Source organism: Castor canadensis, chromosome 12, assembly GCF_047511655.1.
Source record: "Castor canadensis chromosome 12, mCasCan1.hap1v2, whole genome shotgun sequence".
NCBI classification, from domain to species: Eukaryota; Metazoa; Chordata; class Mammalia; order Rodentia; family Castoridae; genus Castor; species Castor canadensis.
This window is the reverse complement of record NC_133397.1, coordinates 102,359,847-102,379,276: the sequence shown is the minus strand read 5'-3', so window position 1 is coordinate 102,379,276 and position 19,430 is coordinate 102,359,847. Positions and strand designations below refer to the sequence as shown.

Below are 19,430 nucleotides of genomic sequence, written 5' to 3'. Positions count from 1 at the left end.
AGATGTCTTGGAAGTTTAGCTGTGCGAAATACACAACAGAATGTCTGAGTGTCATGTCTTCCGTGAAGAAAGGGACGTTGAAGAATTAGGAAATCCACAGGAATACGATTTGACACTGCTGCCATGGAAGATATATTTGCAGAACCTACTCTATGAGAGCATTACATAGACACTATTGTGTCATTTCTCTGCACTGTGGAAGCATCTGCAGGAGGGACCAAAGATATGTGTGGAAGGCTCATGACTGCAGCATGATTTGTAATCATAATAGCATGAAAGCAAAGGTTTTGCAAAAAACATTTTCAAACAAGTTAACTACATAGTGCAGGAAGTAAGGAAGAAATTTGTTGGAGATAATGAAGAGGATGCTCATGCCGATGGCCCCCGTGGTGGACACAGCGATGTATAAATCCATGTAACCCTGAGGCGGGATACTCCTGTTGGCATAGGAGTTGCACATAGAAAGTGAGGCCCACAGTTTCCTTTGGCCTCCAAGCCTCCAGAAGGCTGAAGCAGAACTGTTGTTTTCCTGTCTATTTCAGTCCCCCAAGTCTGAAGGCCACGTGTTATAGCAGCACTGAGGTGAGGTGGCCAGGAGCGGGTTCAAAATGGTAGGGAGCGTCCCCGGGTGGGCTCGAACCACCAACCTTCCGGTTAACAGCCGAACGCGCTAACCGATTGCGCCACAGAGACTCGAGTCCCGGTCTCTTCCACGATGCACAAGGAGGGGCGGTCACTGCGCGCCACTCACCTCCCCTCTCCCCCACCCCCAGCCCGCCCGCCGGCCTCGCAGGGCGCCCGCGGAGCTGCAAAGCCTCGGATTACTTGGAGACGTGGGCGGTGCCCTGTGCGCTCGGCACGTTGGAAACCCCTGCGACGGGGCTCGAGGGCACCCTGTTGCCTTGACCCAGGCAGAGGGGAGCAGACCGGCATCCCCCCCCCGCCTCGCTTTTCTGGTTCTCTCCTCGCAGACGCCCAGGGAATCTGGCCCGTGTCTTCCCCACCTGGCACAGGGAAGAGTGCGCTGCCACCTGGGATTCTGGCGCCATCGCGGGGACTTCCGGACCGCGGGGCTGTGAGGTCGCTTGGGTTCCTTCGCCAAGGGTCCCCCAGAGGCTCTGGATCTTCGAGAGACGGGAATTGCTTTCTATCCGGGCAGCATGGGACGCAGAGGCAGGAAAACAGAGGTTAAGGAGCGAGGTTTTCGCTGACTGTGGATGGTCCTCCAGCAAAAGAAAGCAGTCCTGCGTTAAAGTGCATGGGGGTCATAAGGATAAAGAAAGTCGGCGGCTGCCCGTTCCTGCAGTGGCACGCCGTGATCGTATAGTGGTTAGTACTCTGCGTTGTGGCCGCAGCAACCTCGGTTCGAATCCGAGTCACGGCAGCGCTTGCCCATCATTTTAACTTTCTGATTTCTGCACCTGCGCCATTCCCCTAAGGTCTCAATGCACACAGCGCTCTGGTGTTCTTCAAGTTGAAGAGCTTGAACGGAAAGCGCACTGAGCACAGGGCTCATCGCTGTCTTGCGTACAGCCAGATCCCTTGTTTCTGCTTCAGCTATTTCAATCATTCTTTGGGTCTTCTTAGGATAAAGGAGAAGTGAAATGAGAATCGGAAGTTCAACTGGCAGAATTTTTAAAAATCCAGTAAATATAATAAAATTAAAGACAATGGCATTCCCTAATCAATTATATATATATGTATACATATAAATTTTTCTCTCTCCTGTGTGTGTGTGTGTGTGTGTACGCACAAATATCCAGAGCATCACCGATGAATTTGGACAAAAGGAACCACTCCTAGATCTTGTTATAGGACATTTCCATCATCCCAGAATGTCTGTGGAACTTCTTTTCCAGTGTGTCGCCAACCTAATCCCACATGGGCAATCACCATTCTCACTTCTATGCCCAGGATTACCTCTGCTTGAAATTCATATAAATGAACACCATACCATTATTGTCTTGTGTTTTTTCTCAGTCTGTTTCTCTCATGCAACTCCACCCGCCCCCATTCTCCCATGTGTTGCCTGTGTCAGTGCTTCTGCTGTTATTGGTGAGTGTTATTCCATTGTGTGAATACGGTTCACTTGACGGAAAACTGCTCATTTCTAGTTGTGGTATTGAGAGTAAAGTGGCGAGGAATATTACACTATGGATCGTTCAGCAGACCAGTGCGATCATTTCTTTTCAGAATAAACGTACTGATGGTATTCTGTATTTGTAGCTGGAGGAGAAGCTAGTGAGCAGATTTTCTTAATGGTTGCACTGTCTTGTGCTCTCAGGAGCAAGGGGAGCTAGAGTTGTTCTAATTTCTTGTAAGCACGTGGTTTTCACTGTGCTTAAGAAAATTTTGCTAATTATGATGGGTGTGTGTTTATACATCATGGTATTACAAATTTGTTATTTCCTGAATGAACAATAATGTCCAGAGTCTTTTCTCACCCTGTTTGGAGATGAAGAAGTCCTCTGTGTGAAAGACCCTGTTTAAGTGTTTTTGCACAATTAATTGGCTTAATGGTTCCCTCTGTTTTCCTTTTATATAAACTTTTCATATTATGACATTTAGATTTCAGATATTTGAATAGATAACACAGAGAATTTCCATATACCCTGCACACAGTTTCCTCTACTTTTAGCATCTTACAATGAAATTATACATTTGTCTCAATTAATGGACAGATACATTATTACTTACCAAAGTCTCAATTTTATTCAGATTTCCTTGTTTTTTTCTATATCCAGTATCTTTTAAATTGTTGCCAGATTCCATAGCCCCTTGCATTGCTTGTCATGTCTACTTACGCTCCTCTTGCCTTTCTCACTTTAGCAGACTTTTCTCATTTTTGATGACCTTGAAAATTCTGATGTGTGTATGTCAGGTATTTTGAAGAATGCCTCTCCGTTGGGGTTTGCAGGATGTGTTTCTCACAAGTGACTGAGAATAGAGTTTTGACTTAGATACGTGCAGAGCATAATGAGTGACAATGTGGGGCTTGCTCAGGGCAGCCAGCCTGGTGTCTGAACTAAGGAGCCTGATTACATTCATTCTATGCACCCAAGGCCTAAGAACCTATCGTAACTAACAAGGAACGTGGCGGTCAAAAACGTTGTAAGAAAACTGCAAATTTACCCAAGCAGAGAAATCTAGCTGGCAGGAAGAGAGTTCAAAAACAAACTGACACAAAACCAGGAATCACACCCTTGGGTGGTTGAAATGAGACCAGGGAAACATAACACTAACAACCACTAATTAAAATGGGTCTACTCGTCTCAGATGAGATATAAAACCAGTTTCCAGCTACAGCAGTGTGTGAGACTGAAGACGGTGAAACAGTAAAAGCAGTAGATATCTTCTCAGGCAAATTGTAAACAAAAGAATATGAGTTAAGACGATGGGACAAGGTCAAATGGCCAAAGAAAGCTTCCCAGGAGATAGAGGAAGAACTTCCTACCTCACCCCCAGAATCCAGTGGAATTGTTCATCTCTGAACTGGCCTCCTGGGGTGGTGGAAGACCTTGTGAGGAAGGAAAAATTCTTGGAGAGAAATTTTGCTCAAGGCCATGAGTGAATCCTCAGGAAGGCAAGATGCTAAAGGAAACAACAACAAGCAAACAAACCATGACAGAAGAAGAAGAAAAGCAGAATATGGGTTTTTCAAGTGAGATCGTTTTCTTCAAAGACATGCAAATATCGATCAAACTAATTTGTTTTGTAGCACACGTTTCCATTTTGGGTCTTGAGAGTGGTTCGATGCCTTTTCCAAATGCATTCTAGATTAGGTGCTATGGGGGGTGGGCATTGGTGGTTCAGTGGTAGGACTGTCACCTCCCACAAGGGAGACCTGGGTTCCATTTCTGACCAATGCTGACTTTTTCCCCCCTCTCCAGTGCATGGCAGTTTTCTTCTAGGACTTCTCAGGCAAATAAGTTCTTTTCTAGATTCTGACGCCCAAGAAAGGCCACCACAGTGAAAACAAAAGGAAGGAAACAGAAGTCTGACTGCGAGACCTTGAGGAATGTCTGGAAGAGCACACTTGGTGAGTCTGGTTCCTCTCTGCTCTTTTGCATGTGTGGTCAGAAAACCAGCTGAGGGTTCTTCCCGAGAATCTTTGGGAACCAGACTCGTCTGTTCAAGAGTTCACTTCCAGAATCATTTTTGTCTAGTTGAAATATTTAATTTCTCTGGAGATTTTTTTCTTCTGCCCACGTGCTCTTTAGAAGTATGGTGTCTGACCTCCAAATTTGGTGCTATCCACTTTCTTTTCTGAGCTCAGCTCCATTGTGGCCTGCAAGCAGGCAAGCATGATTTCTAGTCCTTTAAACTTGTTTAAATGTGTTTTATGAGCCAGGATGGGTAGATCGTGGCGAGCATTTCTCTTGATCTTGAGAACAACCTGTGCCCTCTTCTTGTTGAATGAAGCAATCTACAAACATCAGGTGGCTCCGGTTTTCTGATGGGGTTTCCATTTCGGCTTCATCCTTGCTGGTTTTCTGCCTGCTGGAACTGTCAATGATGGAGAGAGGAAACCCAAGTCTCCAACTAAGAGCTCACTTCTTTGTATCTCTTTGCAGTTCTTTCTGTGTTTGCATTGCATACTTTGATGCTTTGTTGTGAGGCACACACATTTATTAAGAATTGCTACTTCTTCCTGGGGGAGAACTGACCCCTTAATCATTATGTGATCCTCTCCATCTCTGGTGATTACCTTGCCCTGAAGTCTTCTCTATCTGAAATTAGTAAGGTTTCTCCAGCTGTCTTTTCATTGGTATTAGGCAGAGTATATCTTTCCCCACTGCTTTATTTCTAAGTTGTCTGTGTCTTCACATTTAAAGTAGGTTTCTTGTTATACACAGGGGTGCACACCTTTAATCCCAGGTCCTCAGGAGGCTGAGGCTTGAGGATCCCTTGAGCTCCGATTTCCAGGGCACCTGAGCCAACACAGTTCCCATGTAGCTGGATTAGTATCTGATATTTGTAATTATCAGATGCTAATTATATTTATTATATTTAATTCGTCCATTTATCACCATCAACATCATTATTATCATTAGTAGGTCTAGATTCCACGTATGAGTGAAAACAGGTGATATTTGGCTTTTTGAGCTTACCTTATCTCACTCAACATGATAATCTCCTGTTCCATCACTTTTCTGAAAATGACATAAATTCATTGTTCTTTACGGCTGAATAATACTCTACGATGTGTATGTATAAAGATTTGATATATAAAATTTTCTCTATCCATTCATTGGTTGCTGAACATGTAGACTGATCGCACAGTGTGGCTACTGATTTTCGCTCCCTACATAAATGCACAGTAAGTGATACGGCAGGGTCACAAGGCAGGTCTATTTTTGGTTTTTTGAGGAACCTCTATGCTGATTTCCACAGTGATAGCACTAGTTTATATTTCCACCAACCATGTATAAGTGCTCCTTTTGCCCCACATCCTCACCAGTATTTGTTGTTCTTTGTTTTCTTTACTTTTTTTTTTCTGTTGGTACTGGGGTTTGAACTCAGGGCTTGCAAGCTTGTGAGGCAGGTGCTGTACCACTTGAGCCAATTTACCAGCTCTGCTGTTTGTTTTGTAGACAAATGCCATTTTGACTGGGGTCAGATGAAATCTCAATGTAGTGTGTGTGTGTGTGTGTGTGTGAGAGAGAGAGAGAGAGAGAGAGAGATACTGGGGTTTGAACTCCAGGCCTTGAACTTGCTAGGCAGGCACTCTTACCATTTGAGTCACTCAGACAGTCTTCAATGTAGTTTTGATTTGCGTTTCCTTTATGGCTAAGGTATTCATGTTTTAATTAGCCACTAGTAGTTCTTTGGATGACTGTTCAATTAATTTATCCACGTATTAATTGGATTTTTATTCTGCGCTGATTAATTTTTTGAGATCTTTGTATATTCTAGATAGTAATAGTTTATCTGTTGACTAGCTATCAAGGATTTTCTCCCATTCTATGGGATGTCTCTGGATTCTGGTCATTGTTTCCTTTGATGCACACGAGCTTTTAACTTAACGCAACCGCATTTATCCATAGTTGCTCCTATTTCTTGGGCAATCGGAGTCCTATTCAGGAAATTATTGCCTATGCATACATCTTCCAGAGTTTGCGCCATGTTTTGCTGCAGTAGTTTCAAGATTTCAGATATTACATTAAGATCAGTGCACCAAAGGTGATAAAGTGGTTTAAAGAGAAAGTGTGAGTCCCTGAGTTCAAGCCCCAGTATTACCAAAAACTAAAGTAAAAATACTTGGTCCATTTTGAATTGATTTTTATAGGGTGAGAGGTCTCGGTATAGTTTCAGTCTTCTGCATGTAGATAACCACTTTTCCCAGTACCTTTTGTTGAAAACATGGTCTTTTCTCTGGTGTATATTTTTACCTTTTCTGTCAAAAATCAGATGGCTGTAGCTTTGTCAGTTTATTTCTCTTTCTTCTATTCTGTTCCCTTATTGTGGCTGTTTTTGTGCCTTTACCATGCTGTGTTTGTTATTATAGCTCGTTAGTATAATCTGAAGTCTGGTGTTCAACTCCACATTGCTCTTTTGCTCTTTTTGCTTTTGCTATTCATGCTCTTTTATGTTTCCATATGTATTTTAGGATTGATTTTTCCATTTCTGTGAAGAATGACATTGGGATTTTGATGGGAATTATATTGAATCTGTAGATTGCTTTCACTAGGATACCAACTTTCACAATATTAATTCTGCCAATGAATAAACATTCCAGGCCGTTTCCATCTTCTAGTGCCTCCTTTCATTTCATTCTTCAAGGTTTCATTGTTTTCATTATTGTTCTCATTGTAGAGGACTTTCACTATCAGTGGCTTAGTGCAACTTGGTAAAGCATACCTTTGTGAACAGAGATGTAACAATTACTTTTCCTCCAAAAAGTACATCATATCCAAAATGGGGAAAGCATCCATGACTATTCTTATTTTCTTAGCAATATAGTTCTTTTCATAAATTCAATAGCAATCTATCCTCTTTGTATCAAGACCTCATTGGAAATATAGGTTATATTTATTTCACTAGAATGCCATGTAATGTTCAGAAATGACAGAGATTTTAAGGAACTAAGGTTGACTTTATGGTGTCAGGTCTGTCCCTTGTTAAAACCTGGCCTCATACATGGCTTTAAGAGTTCCCCTGCTTTCAGGAAGGAAAGCCTGGGAATATCACAAACATTTTAGTACCTCAAGAAGAGAGGAATTCACCCAATACTTAGGTGTGGTGGAAAAAGTTGAATGGCAAGTCCTTGTCATGGCTTCTGGCAAGGAGAGGCTTTTGAGAGCCTAATCTGGGATTGTTCTTTCGGAGTTCCAACAAATCTTGTGCTCATAATCCAAGCACTAGTGAGCCTTAGGCAAGAGGATGAAGAGTCTGAGGACAGCCTGGGCTGCATAGAAAGCCCTATCTGAAAGAGAGAAAGAGAGAAAAAAAAGACAGTAAAACATTTCAATGAAGCTGACATAGGAAGACATGCCTTGGAAAGAACAAAATAAAACCAACCAACAAACAAAAACTTCTGACAAACCTGCCTAGCCTGCCTAGCAGGTGCAAGGTCCTGCCAAATAAATATATACATCCATGCATGCATAAATGAATAAATAAATATAGTGTTTTCATTGAGATGCTGTTAGGCTGAGAAAGCCTAGAGCATCGCTTCCTACATAAGCAAACCAAAGCCAAATGTAAACACTGCAGAAAAACTAGAGCTTTTACCAGTCAGAAAGCAAGTAATCTCTAGCTGGGTACCTTCCACTCTAACCAGTCACAGGTAATTTCTCCAGTTTGAACACATTATACTGTTTCCTCTCCTGCACCTCCCAGCAGAGTGCTAACTTACTTGCACTCTGCCTGATTGATGAACCACTGAATGCTGAGGGAAGCTCTTTAAAATTTGAATGTATCCAGGATTATGTCTTTATACTCCAAGACCACCCACAGAAGTTTCCTGGTATGTGCAGATTACTATTTTGAGATATTAAATTGAAGTTTTTTGAGACAGGATGTCTATGTAGCTTAGTCTGGCCTCCATGGCTTGATCCTCCTACCTCTGTTCCCCCCTCCCCCCCACAACAAGTTCTGGGATTTCAGGTGTGCATCATCACAAGTGGTTAATAGTGATTTTCATCCATTATATATGTAACTTCTAACATCTACAGAAATACAGTATGTACTCTAAGAGAACTTGGATACACGTTCCCTATGGCCCAGCAGGGAGTGCTCCTATATTGTTCACTTTTTAAAAACTGTGCAATTTTTTGGTTATGATGGATAGAGGAATTGGAATGGAATCAGTTTGACCAACTTTCAGAAAACACAGTGTGTCTAAGTGTCAGAGCCCTGACTCCTGGTCTGGCCAGCATAGGGTGGATTTTGATATAGCAGGTTAATATGGTCTAGTTTTAGTGTTTTATATAACCCTTTATTTAATTCCACAAATAGGCATTTGTAAAATGAGCCAAAACAAAACACACACACACACACACACACATTTATTTATATATCCATGTGAAAAAAAGAAAAAGAAAGCTCTCCTACCTTCAGATTCTCCTCCACTGCTCACACCTTTCTTTATATATTACTGTGCAGTGTTACCAGTGCTTTGTGGCCAAGGACCCAGGAAGTCTCAAGTCCACCTCCTTGAGCCATGGGGAAAGTGTGAAGGCCAAGAAAAGAAAGGTAACACCCTTGTTTGCAGAAATTTCACCTCTGGACAGGAAACTAGTAAACAGAGGCAGGGTATGTGGCTTCTGATGAAGGCTTGGGCTCTTGCCCTGGCCCTGGCTAGAGTGGATTTGCTCTCATTCCCTGAGGTGCAAATGAGATGCCCTGGGTTAATGGTAGAGAACTGGATGGCATATGCTTACATACACAACTCTGATAATCTGAACAGCAAGGCCGTTTTTATAGGTTCCGTGGTGTAATAGTGCGCAGTCCAGACTCTGGATTTATCAAGTCTCAGTGGGACTTTCCTATTCAGCTTTGGGAAGGCCATTTCCTGCCACCCCTTAAGTAGGGCTTGCTTTCTGCCTCCTGGTCCCTGCTTAGGGACAGGAAGATTTTGGCCCAAGGAGGGAAGCTCAGGGTAGCTACAGGTCTCTGTGCCGCGCTCTCAGCTCCTCCGAAGTTGGGTGCCTGAAGGTAGGTTCTCAGGGAGGCCAGGTCTACACGGAAGTGGCCAACACATGGCATCGGGGCCACCCAACCTGTCCCGCTCTCGCTGACTTCGGATGTCTCGGGCCCACAGGATCCACCTGTACTCTGGTGTTGTCGGGGTGGAAGGTCTGTGGCACTGACAAGGCGCGGCCACCAGGTGGCCTCCGCTCCTGGTCTGCAAAAAGGTGGGCACAGCCAACCAGAATATACTTAGTTTTTCTAAAACAACAACAAACAAAACGACCACCACAACAAAAACGGTGGATGCATCAAATAATCAAATATCAGTTAAGAAACAGTCCGGATGATCGAGGCCCTGGATTCCCAGGAGATATATATATATATATATATATATGATATATATATATATATATATGAGATATATATATGATATATATATATATATATGAGAGAGAGAGAGAGAGAGAGAGAGAGAGAGAGAGAGAGAGAGAGAGATGGTTGGAGTGACTATCTTCAGGAGTTAGGAGTTTATCATCCTATAGTGTTTGGAATGAGTGCCCGGGTACCTGGCTGGCTGGCGGAATGGCAGTATCCCTACAATGATAGTAATGGCTTCTTTTCTTCAAAGTCTTCAGGCTCCAGTGACAGTTTATGCAGCGCCAAGTGCACCATCTGTACCTCTGCTTTCCCACTGAGTCCAGGAGCCTCATCCCCATCAGTTCTTCCGTGCTTCTCAGAAAAAAAAAAAAAAAACCAGAATGGCTCCAAATCTTTCGAAGACTTTCAACTCTATTCAAGTAGAATTCAAGCTACAGTTGTTACCATCATCCCACTTTGGGAAAACATCCTTACACAGCTGTGCCAGTGAGGCAGTTAAGCTCTCTGATGATCCCTTCTTAGAATTTTGTTTTTCTGCACGTGCCACGGTTGCCCGGGACACGCATCTATTCTAAAGGACAAACGGTCAATCTCATCCTTCCACCTTTCCCCTGCAAGACGCAGAACGGGGGCAGGAGGGTGCGGAGAACCCTGGGTGGGGACAGCTGGACGGAGTTGGAGTCCCTTCCCGGGTGTTGGGGGCGGGGGGCGTTCGGGGTGTCTCCTTCCTGACAGCGGGGAGCAGGATCTGTGAACCCTTGCGCCAATCTTACCGGCGGAGTGCACCTTGTCCACTGCTCCGAGTCTGTACTTGGGAAGTCTCAGGCCCAAAGGCAAAAGTGTCAAGTCGTCGCTGCTTTATCTCAATGTTTAAAAGTGCATCTGTTTTCAGAATCTGGAGCACCAATCACAGAGGGTTCCGCGGTTCGACCCACAGAGGGCGGCGGGGAGAGGGTGGCCAGAAATGTATAAAGAAAAATGGACTGATGACAGTCTCCGTTTTCTTCTACAGGCCTTTTTCTTAAGGGGTTAGACCACTCTGGCACATACACTCCCCTTTTTCACTAACTCCGCTTATCTTCTCCCTCTCTCCCTTCTCCCCTTTTCTCTATTCTGCCATAGCGCTTTCCTGCTCTTGCTCTCTTTTCATTCTCCCCTTTCACCCCCCACCCCACTCTACTTGCTTTCTTTCCTTCCTCCCCACCTTCTTGATTCCACCTTTCCTGGTTCACCCGTCTACCAACGACCCCCTCACAGAGATGTGAGGGATGGGGACTCTCTGTGGTTCCAGCGCGCACGAGTCCCTTGGGGACTTGGTGGGATTATAGCAGCTCCCGAACAGAAGAGCCACTCCTTGGAGGCGCATTTGGGCTCTTCCTACCTCGGGTTCTCGGTAAGACATAGCTTAAAGGCCACGCTGCTGTTCTGGGTACTTCTGAAATCCCAGGGTGGAATTCCTTCCTGGACCATTTCTTGGGCACCTACTAAGGCGAAGGCCTGCTCCAGGAGAGGCTGCGGGACAAGCGCAGCCCGTTTTCTGCGGCGTAGGGTGGAGGCCACCTGTGCAGGAGACTGCTGCATGGCGCTGCCCAGCGGCTCTGGTCCTTCCCAGGTGCGTCCTGTAACCTCCTACCCCACCTGCTGGATTGGCTGCGATGGCGAGAGATCAGGCGAGGACCGCAGGTGGGTGACTTCAGTTGGAGAAGCTGTGGCGTTCACCCGCAGGTTGCAGGCGACTTTTGAGGCGCCAGCAACAGGGAGTACGCCTTGGATCTGACGTTGTGCGGTCACAACTGCTCAATAATGTGACTGTTGTCTTCAGAGTCTCCAGCTTTGGTTTCTGCAGCGCATGGGGCTGGACGGGACACAAAAACTTGTTTGCGCTCAAGCCAGAGGTTGAAGGGCAGCTTCTGAGATCAGGAAAATAATTGGTTAAGTAGAGATACTGTGTCTTTGTGGCTTAGCGCATTTGGCTATTAACTGAAAGGTTGGTGGTTCTAGCACACCCAGGCACAGTATTTATATATACATTTATATATATATATCATATATAAATGCATATTTTATATATTTAATATTTATATGAATTATATATAAATTTGAAGCCCTTTCTGGCCATTTAAAAGAAACTCCACCAGGTTCCTTTTTCCCATCAAGCTCCAGAGGTGCTGTGATAGATAAAAGGACAGCTGACACTAAGCGATGTCCAGGTTCCGTGTTTCCTGAAAACACGGAAAATACCCCGAGGTTGGCATCTAACAGCTTAGTGGCCTGGCATTTTGGATGCTAGGAGTGCTGGTGTCTGTGGCTGTGATCAGACAGTTCTGGCTGAGACCTCTGAAGAAGAGAAAAGAGGAGGAGGGGAAGGAAAATGCTTCTAATTTTATAGTTTTAAATAGTTATTCAGAGAAGATCCTTCATCCATGGAGGAGGAGGAAGAGCAATAGGAGAGAGAGAGAAAAAAAAGAAGGAGGAGGAGGAGGAGGAGGAAGGAAGGAAGGAAGAAAAAGAAAGAAGGAAGGAAAAAGAAAGGAAAGGAAAGGAAAAGAAAGGAAAGAAGAGGAAAAAAAAGTCCAGATTATCTGTTAAAGTCCTCTGGACCTCTATGAACTTTAAATCAGATGTGGAAATATGTAATGTGAAGACTCAAGATCCATGAAAGTGTCTAAAAGGAACAGTATTTCAGAAAAATAATTTTCAGTAGAGTCTGCATCTGGGGCTTCAGAGTTCCCCTAGAGCCACTGGCCATAGATTCCAGAAGCTATATATTTACAACCACGCATCCCCAGAAATCTAAAAATTCCATGAAGTGAGGACCAAAAAATTTCTGCATTGAAATTGCCCGGTCAAGGTATTTTTGCATTTCTAATTGTGCTAATTCATGCCCAGTTGATTCCCAAAAAAGTTGTCTCTAGTAATAGTGTGGAAAATACTCTTTTCTTGGCAATACCAAATGATAGTTAATAACAATACAAACTCATCTCTCTTTTTTTTTTTTTGAGCTCACTTTGCAATCTTGATACTCCTGACTCTGCCTCCCAAGTGCTAGAATTATAGCAGTGCTTGGCAAACAAAACCAATTACTTTTTGGGCAGGGAGGGGATGATGCTGAAATTTGAATTCAGGGCTTCCTGCTTGCAAGATGGGCACTGTAACCATCACTTCAGCCATGCTACTAGTCCAGTCCCCCACTTCCATTATGTTTTATTGCTTGCTGAGCTGACATGTTGCTCTGAATCTCTTACAGGTGGTGGGTTGGTACTGGCACTTTGTTATCCCGATCCCTGATAATTTTGAGAAAGTAGTTCACAGAAAAGATGAAGTTGGATTCATCTGACTGTAGAGGTTCAGGCAGAGATACTCTGCTTCTATTGGTCCTGTGTAGGGAGCCCAGGCTTCAGCTGCTGAAGAATCCAAACACTCCCTGCAGGATGCAAACTTCACTTTGTGTCCTGAGCCAAATAAAAATTGGGAAGAGACTTTGACTTTTTAGGCAATGACTCTTTTCTTTATTTTCTTGTGGCAACAGAGGAGACATTGCATTCTCCAGACCTTATTTGGAGAAGTTAATACTGGCTAACCCACTGCTCTTGTGGCATTGTTTGGCCTATGCATGGTTCTTTCTGTGAAACCTTGTCTTGTGAGCTGAAGAGGGCAAATAGGTAAAGAAAACTTGACACAGAAAATGGGAATAGACAGAGTTGAGTCTAGCCTCCCTCCCCCGTTGGAAGACCCTGTTCCATTGATCCCTGTATCTATCACTATGGCCCTCCTTGAATTATATCTGCTTTATCATTTTTATTATATTGCTTGATTTTTAAAAAAAAATTCTTGTTTTTAATACAAGGTCTCACTATATCCCTCTGGCTGGCAGTGAATTCATTATGCAGCCCAACCTGGCCTTGAACATATGATTTTTCTGTCTCAGCTTCCCATTGCTAGGGTGACAGGTATGGGCCACTAGGCCCAGTGATTTGCCATCTTAAAGAAAAAAAGACAGAATAAGAAAATAGAAAATAAAGGATGAATTCTCAAATAGATGTAGCAAGTTAAGTAGTCTTATTTTCTTTCAGAGATTTGGATGGTGTCTTAATCATTCTGGACTCCTGTAACAAAAAAACATGGACTGGGTGGCTTAAACAATAGTCAATTATTTCTCACAGTTCTGAAAGCTAGCAAGTCCAAAATCAAGGTGCCAGCAGATTTGATTCTTAATCAGGGCCCTCTTCTTGGTTGGCACACAGGGTCTTCCCTCTGTATCCTTATAAGGCAGAGAGAGGAAGCTCTGAGATGTCTCTTCTTCTCCTGAGGGCGTTAATCCCATGATATAGGTTACAGCCTTATGATCTCATGGAAACCTAATTACTTCCCAAAAGCCCCACCTCCTAACTGCATCCCATTGGAGGTGATAACTTCAACATATGAACTTGGAAGAGGGAATACATTCAGTCCGACCAGGTGGGAACATTAAGAGCTATTCCTCACGAGTCTAAAATGCCCTCAAGTGATTGATTGAAGGGGAGCAGAGCAGTGATAAGAAGGCGAGAGAAGAACATGTCCTGTAGATCTGTGATCTTTTCTTCCTATATGGACTGCTGGTGGTGTGTGTGTGTGTGTGTGTGTGTGTGTGTGTGTGTGTGTGTGTGTCTGTAGGAATTCAAATAGAAAAGTGAAAACTCTCATCTCCACTCAAGTTTCCCATTTCCAAAGACAGGAAAAATACTAACATGGTTTGTTTTTCCTTACAAGTGTGTCTTTATTGCTTTTGTAACAGTAAAGCAATCACTCACTGGTTAATTTTATGTGTTAATTCGACCAGGCCATTAGACACAAATATTTGATCAAACATAGGTTTAAATGTTGCCGTGAAGGTATTATGTAGATTACATTAACATTTAAATCAGAATCTTTGGGTAAACAGAATATTTTCCATAATGTGTGTGGGCCCTATCCAATTAGTTGAAGTCCTTAACAGAAAAGAGGGATGTCCCAAGAAAGAAGGATCTTCAGACTCAAACTACAATATCCGTTCTTCCCTAGGTCACCCACTTGCTCCCCCTTCTCCCTTTTTTCTCTCTCACTCTCTCAAATATATATACTACATATGTATATCTATGAGTACTGTTTGTCTGAAGAACTCTAAGAAATGTGCCAATATACTTGTATCATAGTTTTGAGGAGATCAATGCCTGAACTATATTATTACCATACTACACTGGCTGTCTTATGTGTTATGCCATGATGTATCATATTGCTCTGTTGCATATGCTATATTAATTTTCTAGATATATAAGTATTATTTTTAATTGTATTAGCAGATGATCCACATAACTTATTATTGAACTATAACCAATCTGTCCTCAGTTCTGTAAATCTTCCCTCAACAAACTGAGTCACATAATTCGGTTTTTCCAAAAACATTTCTGCTCCACCACTTTGAAGTAGTGCTGCACACTACTACATGTCATAGCGTGTGTCCTTCTCATGCGTCTTCTCCCTTAGCAGAATCCTGTTGGGGTGCAGGGCTGGAGGGGAGCTGTCGGTAGCTTCTCATTCTCAGAGCTGCACAGCTCTTTCTACCTTTGACTTGGTAAGTGCCATAGAGGACCAGGACACCAAGTTTTCACCACGCGGGAGTCTCCAGCTAGATTATGCTTTCTTGAAGAATTTGGGGTGAAAGTAAGTGATTTCTAGAATAGTTGGTCAGTTTGACCATAGTGGAGGTTTAGAAGCTCATGAATCTATTTGTATCTGACAGGGATTCAGTAGAATTAGATCACAGCTAAGGAAAAACATAAGACCGCCCAACGTGGGGCTCGAACCCACGACCCTGAGATTAAGAGTCTCATGCTCTACCGACTGAGCTAGCCGGGCGCCCGTGGACCTGGCGTGTCTGCATTCTTGTCATCTTCTCTGATAGGTAGGGTGACAGTCCAATTGCTGCTGTCTTTTGTTGACAAAACTTCCTATGTAATGGGCGCCACAGTGACCTTCTTAATGATAGCCCTTTCCCACGGGGAACCCGAGACTCCGAGAGTGGTGGAAACTGGGTACTGCGCAGGGTAGGTGTTCCCGCGATTCCTTCTGGACCGGGTCACCCTGAGAGCTGGGGAAAGGGAAAGGAGTACGAAAGAACGAAAGGACGCTGGATCACAGCCCGCACCACGAAGCCCCGACAAATTTGTTTTTAAACACTGAACAGTTGCACTGCCTGCATAAAAAGACCACCGAGACTTAACTTAGGGTCGGACAGGATTCGGAGCCGCAGGCGTAGGTCCTCGCTGGCACAAGCTCTCGCTGCACTCCTGGTGTTTAGTTCTCCAGCCTGTGGAAAAAGTGACAAGTTCCGGGGTCCTCCCCTCGGCCCATGTGGAGGCCAGGGAACCTCCGCTCCCAGATCTGCGATTGGGCCCTGAAGCTGCCCTTTGCGGTGGTTACTTTTTTTTAGCTCTGCGAGTCGAAGGTATTTTTTAGGTACGCACAAAATAACAATTTTGTGTCCTTTTGAGGGACTATAAAGTTTGAACGACCCTGCGGACATTAGTGCTGCCGTGACTCGGATTCGAACCGAGGTTGCTGCGGCCACAACGCAGAGTACTAACCACTATACGATCACGGCGCGCTACTCGCAAAGCGACAAGCGTGTGCTGCATTTAGTGGCCTTTGAAGTAGGTTGCCATGCCGTTGGCTGTACTACTTAGTGAGTATGATGCTTCTAATCCGAACCCCAAAGGTCTCCACCCCACCTCCTGGGCGATCCCGCGATGCTGGATTTCACCACCCTCCGCACCCGAGACTTCCTTCCTCACGTCTCCAGTTTATGCCCTGGAATGGAGATTTCGGATTGCGGAGCGGTGCAGCCTGCGCACTGTTGCGGCAGGCGAGGGGCCTACAGTAGTGCTTTCTTGCTCCCCTCCCCGTTCCTAATAGCACCACCCTCTCTATTTCTGGAACAGAGGACGTTTGTGCTGACTTATCCTGACTCCTTAGTGGGTCAAAGCAGCCTGTAAAGTTTCGTTAAAAAAAAGCGTTTGTTTCAGACACTTCCCAACAATTCCAAAAAGTACAGCAAGTTGTGGTTAAAAAAGAAAAAAAAAAAAAAAGTCAGAGGCTGCGTTGGCCGGGAATCGAACCCGGGTCAACTGCTTGGAAGGCAGCTATGCTCACCACTATACCACCAACGCAAGCGATTCTTACATTTGCTAGTTTTCCCTATGAGGATCTCGTCACCAAGTCCCCGCCCTTGACTTCCGGTTCACTTTAAGATTGACGCAGAAAAACCGCAAATGTAGAAGAAAAAAAATTTTTTCGCTAGGATTCCTCTTGTTGAAAATCCTGTGGTAGCCCTTGTTCAACAAGTTTAAGAAAAGTCAATTCTAGTTCCTTCTATCATCATTTGAAGGGAGCTTCTGAAATTTAGTGGTCGAGTTAAGGCTTTGTTTTTAATCTTTGCAACACATCCTTACTCGTTTGAGTGTTTCCTTAGGACAAATGCATAAATTAAGTTGCATGGAGCAGATACGCGCACTTTAAAAGCTTTGGATCCATATATAACTGCTCAGTATTCGGGTACTACCAGATGAGCGTCAGTCAGCGGATACTTTCTTTTCACCTTTACAACAGCGCAAGATAAAACTATGGAATCGTTTTAATTTGCAGTTACTACTGAGGTTGGTCATTTTTCACAAGCTCAGGAATTATTTGTATTAGTTTTTTGCTTTTCCTAAGTTATGGATTTTTCTATTGGGTGTTTATGTTTTCCCTACTGATTTATAGCATTTTCTCATTTGTCTTTTAACATTGTTTATGGGATTTTTAGATAGGCAGAACTTTCTTGTTTTTATATAGTCTGAACCATCAGTTTTATCCTTTATGACCTCTGCTTTTGTCTTGAAAAAGTTCTCCCTATCCCAGAATGAAGGTGATTATCCATTGATGCTTTCTTGCAGCCTTTTAATAGTTTCTTGCAGCCTTTTAACTCCACTTAATACACAAAGATATCATCTCCACAGATGATCATGAAAGTATTATTGGTAAAACCAAAATTTTAGAGAAAAAAAAAACCTAACAGTCCAAAATATGATTGGCTAATTTCATTTTTGATAGCTATTCCAGGAATGAGGGTGGGGAGGGCTAAAGGAGAATGATGGAGGGAGTGAATTCAACTATGATATATGGTAAGAACTTTTGTAAATGTCACAATGTGCCCCCAGTACAACAATAATATGATAATAAATAAATTTTAAAAATCAATTCATTTTGATAAAGAAAAAAAAACTTTTTAAAAAAATTATGTTTACCTTATGCATTGCTGGAGGCAGTGTGAATTGCTATTCCCTCTATGAAGGTAGACTAGTAATGCCTACCCCTAAATGTACATACCTGGGAATAAATTCCCAGGAATTTATTCCACATATGTGCAAAATGACTATGTATAAGACCATTTATGATAGCATTGTTTGCAATAGCAAATAGTTAGAAAAAAAAACTAATTGTCCATCAGTAGGAAGCTAGTTAATTATGAGATATGCGTACAATAGAATGTGATATACCACAAGAATGGGGAAGCTCTTCACATCTAATCTGAAATTGCTTCTAAAATATATTAAGTAGAATAGGCAAAGTGCAAAAAGGGTGTATAGATTGCTACCATTTGTGCAAGATGGAGGGCATATTTAAATATATATGTATGTATACGTACATTAACTAACATTTGCATGAAATGTCTCAGACATTGTAATGAACAAAAACACTAGTCTTCTCAGTAGAGAGATACAGAGTGAAAGTCATGTTAATCAGTTACGCATTTTGGAAATTTGAATCCTAAAGTGTGTAAGCATATTACCTTTAGAAAAGTTAAATAATTTAAAGTGAGAGAAAATTTTGACTGACGAATATTTTTACTGAAAAGTGTTAGAAATGTATTGCTAATTTAAAAAGAGCTGGTAATAATATGACACCTACTCCATGAATCCATTTTTGCTTCATAAACGACATTAACAGTGGTCTTTGGGTGGTAGAATTGGAAACGATTTTTGTCTTTGTGTTTTTCTACATTTTCAGTATCTGAACTTTGGGTAGGTGGAAGAACTGTTTCACTGATTAAAATGAAAGTTAAAAAAAAAAATGAATCACACTTCCCTGACCGGGAATCGAACCCGGGCCGCGGCGGTGAGAGCGCCGAATCCTAACCACTAGACCACCAGGGAGCTGAGGAAAGAAGTTCTGCTAGTGTTATATGACGGTAACTAAATGCGTTTCTGTATTTTTGGGCAAGTGTCTGGGTTTTGAGATTCTAGAACGCTGGGGCTTCTCAATTTGAGCACCTCTCTGGTATTTCCTTCTTTTCTTTCTTGAGTGGAAAACGATAAAGGAATTCTCAAGCCTGGCACTCTGAACAGGGGAGGATCACAGTTCCAAAACCAGAGGCGAACCTCGGGAGAGACAGAAAAGCCCACCTCCGCAGCAGGAGAATAAAGGCTTTCTGCTGGGTCTTGCCCAAAACCACCAGGAACTTCTCCATAGGACATAAACAGCACATGGTGTGAGTGACGCTAAGGGATCTTGGGCCTGCTGCAGCTTCCCCACTTCCCCCTTTCTCATGTCGTGTGAATTTTCACAGATGTTAGGCTAAAACCAGTATTACAGACCAGTTGAAAACACTCAACCTACAGATGCTCGCTGCTCAGCAGGATCGGAGTTTACTGGTGGGAGACCAAGGGAAGAGCAGGGGTTCTGATCTTTAAATTTTTAAATATGAGGAGAGAATGTAAGGGCAACTGACACCTGTGGATGATAACAGTCACAGTGTCAGTCGCTGGATCACTTCACAAGTCAGCTGCATTGCCTGGTGGCTCAAGTCTAATTGCCCCTCTGAGGAGGTGAAGATGAACATTCTTACAGTCACTCGCGGAGCT

General features: G+C 43.2%; 1 long non-coding RNA gene and 7 other non-coding genes across 9 annotated transcripts; 2 read left to right on the top strand and 6 right to left on the bottom strand.

Moving 5' to 3' along the window:
- Positions 1-619: 619 nt before the first annotated feature.
- Positions 620-693, bottom strand: Trnan-guu (transfer RNA asparagine (anticodon GUU)). The gene has a single exon. It is a non-coding gene; the product is annotated as a tRNA-Asn (tRNA).
- A 619-nt stretch (positions 694-1,312) lies between these two features.
- Trnah-gug (transfer RNA histidin (anticodon GUG)) lies at positions 1,313-1,384 on the top strand. Its single transcript has one exon. It is a non-coding gene; the product is annotated as a tRNA-His (tRNA).
- A 3,641-nt stretch (positions 1,385-5,025) lies between these two features.
- LOC141415080 (uncharacterized) lies at positions 5,026-10,691 on the bottom strand. Of its 2 annotated transcripts, none has more exons than XR_012440108.1 (3): positions 10,287-10,691; positions 9,702-9,864; positions 5,026-7,426 (listed from the first exon to the last, which is right to left on the bottom strand). It is a non-coding gene; the product is annotated as an uncharacterized lncRNA (long non-coding RNA). The 2 variants fall into 2 exon arrangements; XR_012440107.1 differs by lacking the exon at positions 5,026-7,426 and adding an exon at positions 9,133-9,349.
- Positions 10,692-11,611: 920 nt separating this feature from the next.
- LOC141415314 (small Cajal body-specific RNA 6) lies at positions 11,612-11,845 on the top strand. Its single transcript, XR_012440290.1, has one exon.
- Positions 11,846-15,314: 3,469 nt separating this feature from the next.
- On the bottom strand, positions 15,315-15,387 carry Trnak-cuu (transfer RNA lysine (anticodon CUU)). Its single transcript has one exon. It is a non-coding gene; the product is annotated as a tRNA-Lys (tRNA).
- A 673-nt stretch (positions 15,388-16,060) lies between these two features.
- On the bottom strand, positions 16,061-16,132 carry Trnah-gug (transfer RNA histidin (anticodon GUG)). Its single transcript has one exon. It is a non-coding gene; the product is annotated as a tRNA-His (tRNA).
- Positions 16,133-16,625: 493 nt separating this feature from the next.
- On the bottom strand, positions 16,626-16,697 carry Trnag-ucc (transfer RNA glycine (anticodon UCC)). The gene has a single exon. It is a non-coding gene; the product is annotated as a tRNA-Gly (tRNA).
- Positions 16,698-18,650: 1,953 nt separating this feature from the next.
- Trnae-cuc (transfer RNA glutamic acid (anticodon CUC)) lies at positions 18,651-18,722 on the bottom strand. Its single transcript has one exon. It is a non-coding gene; the product is annotated as a tRNA-Glu (tRNA).
- Positions 18,723-19,430: the final 708 nt, after the last annotated feature.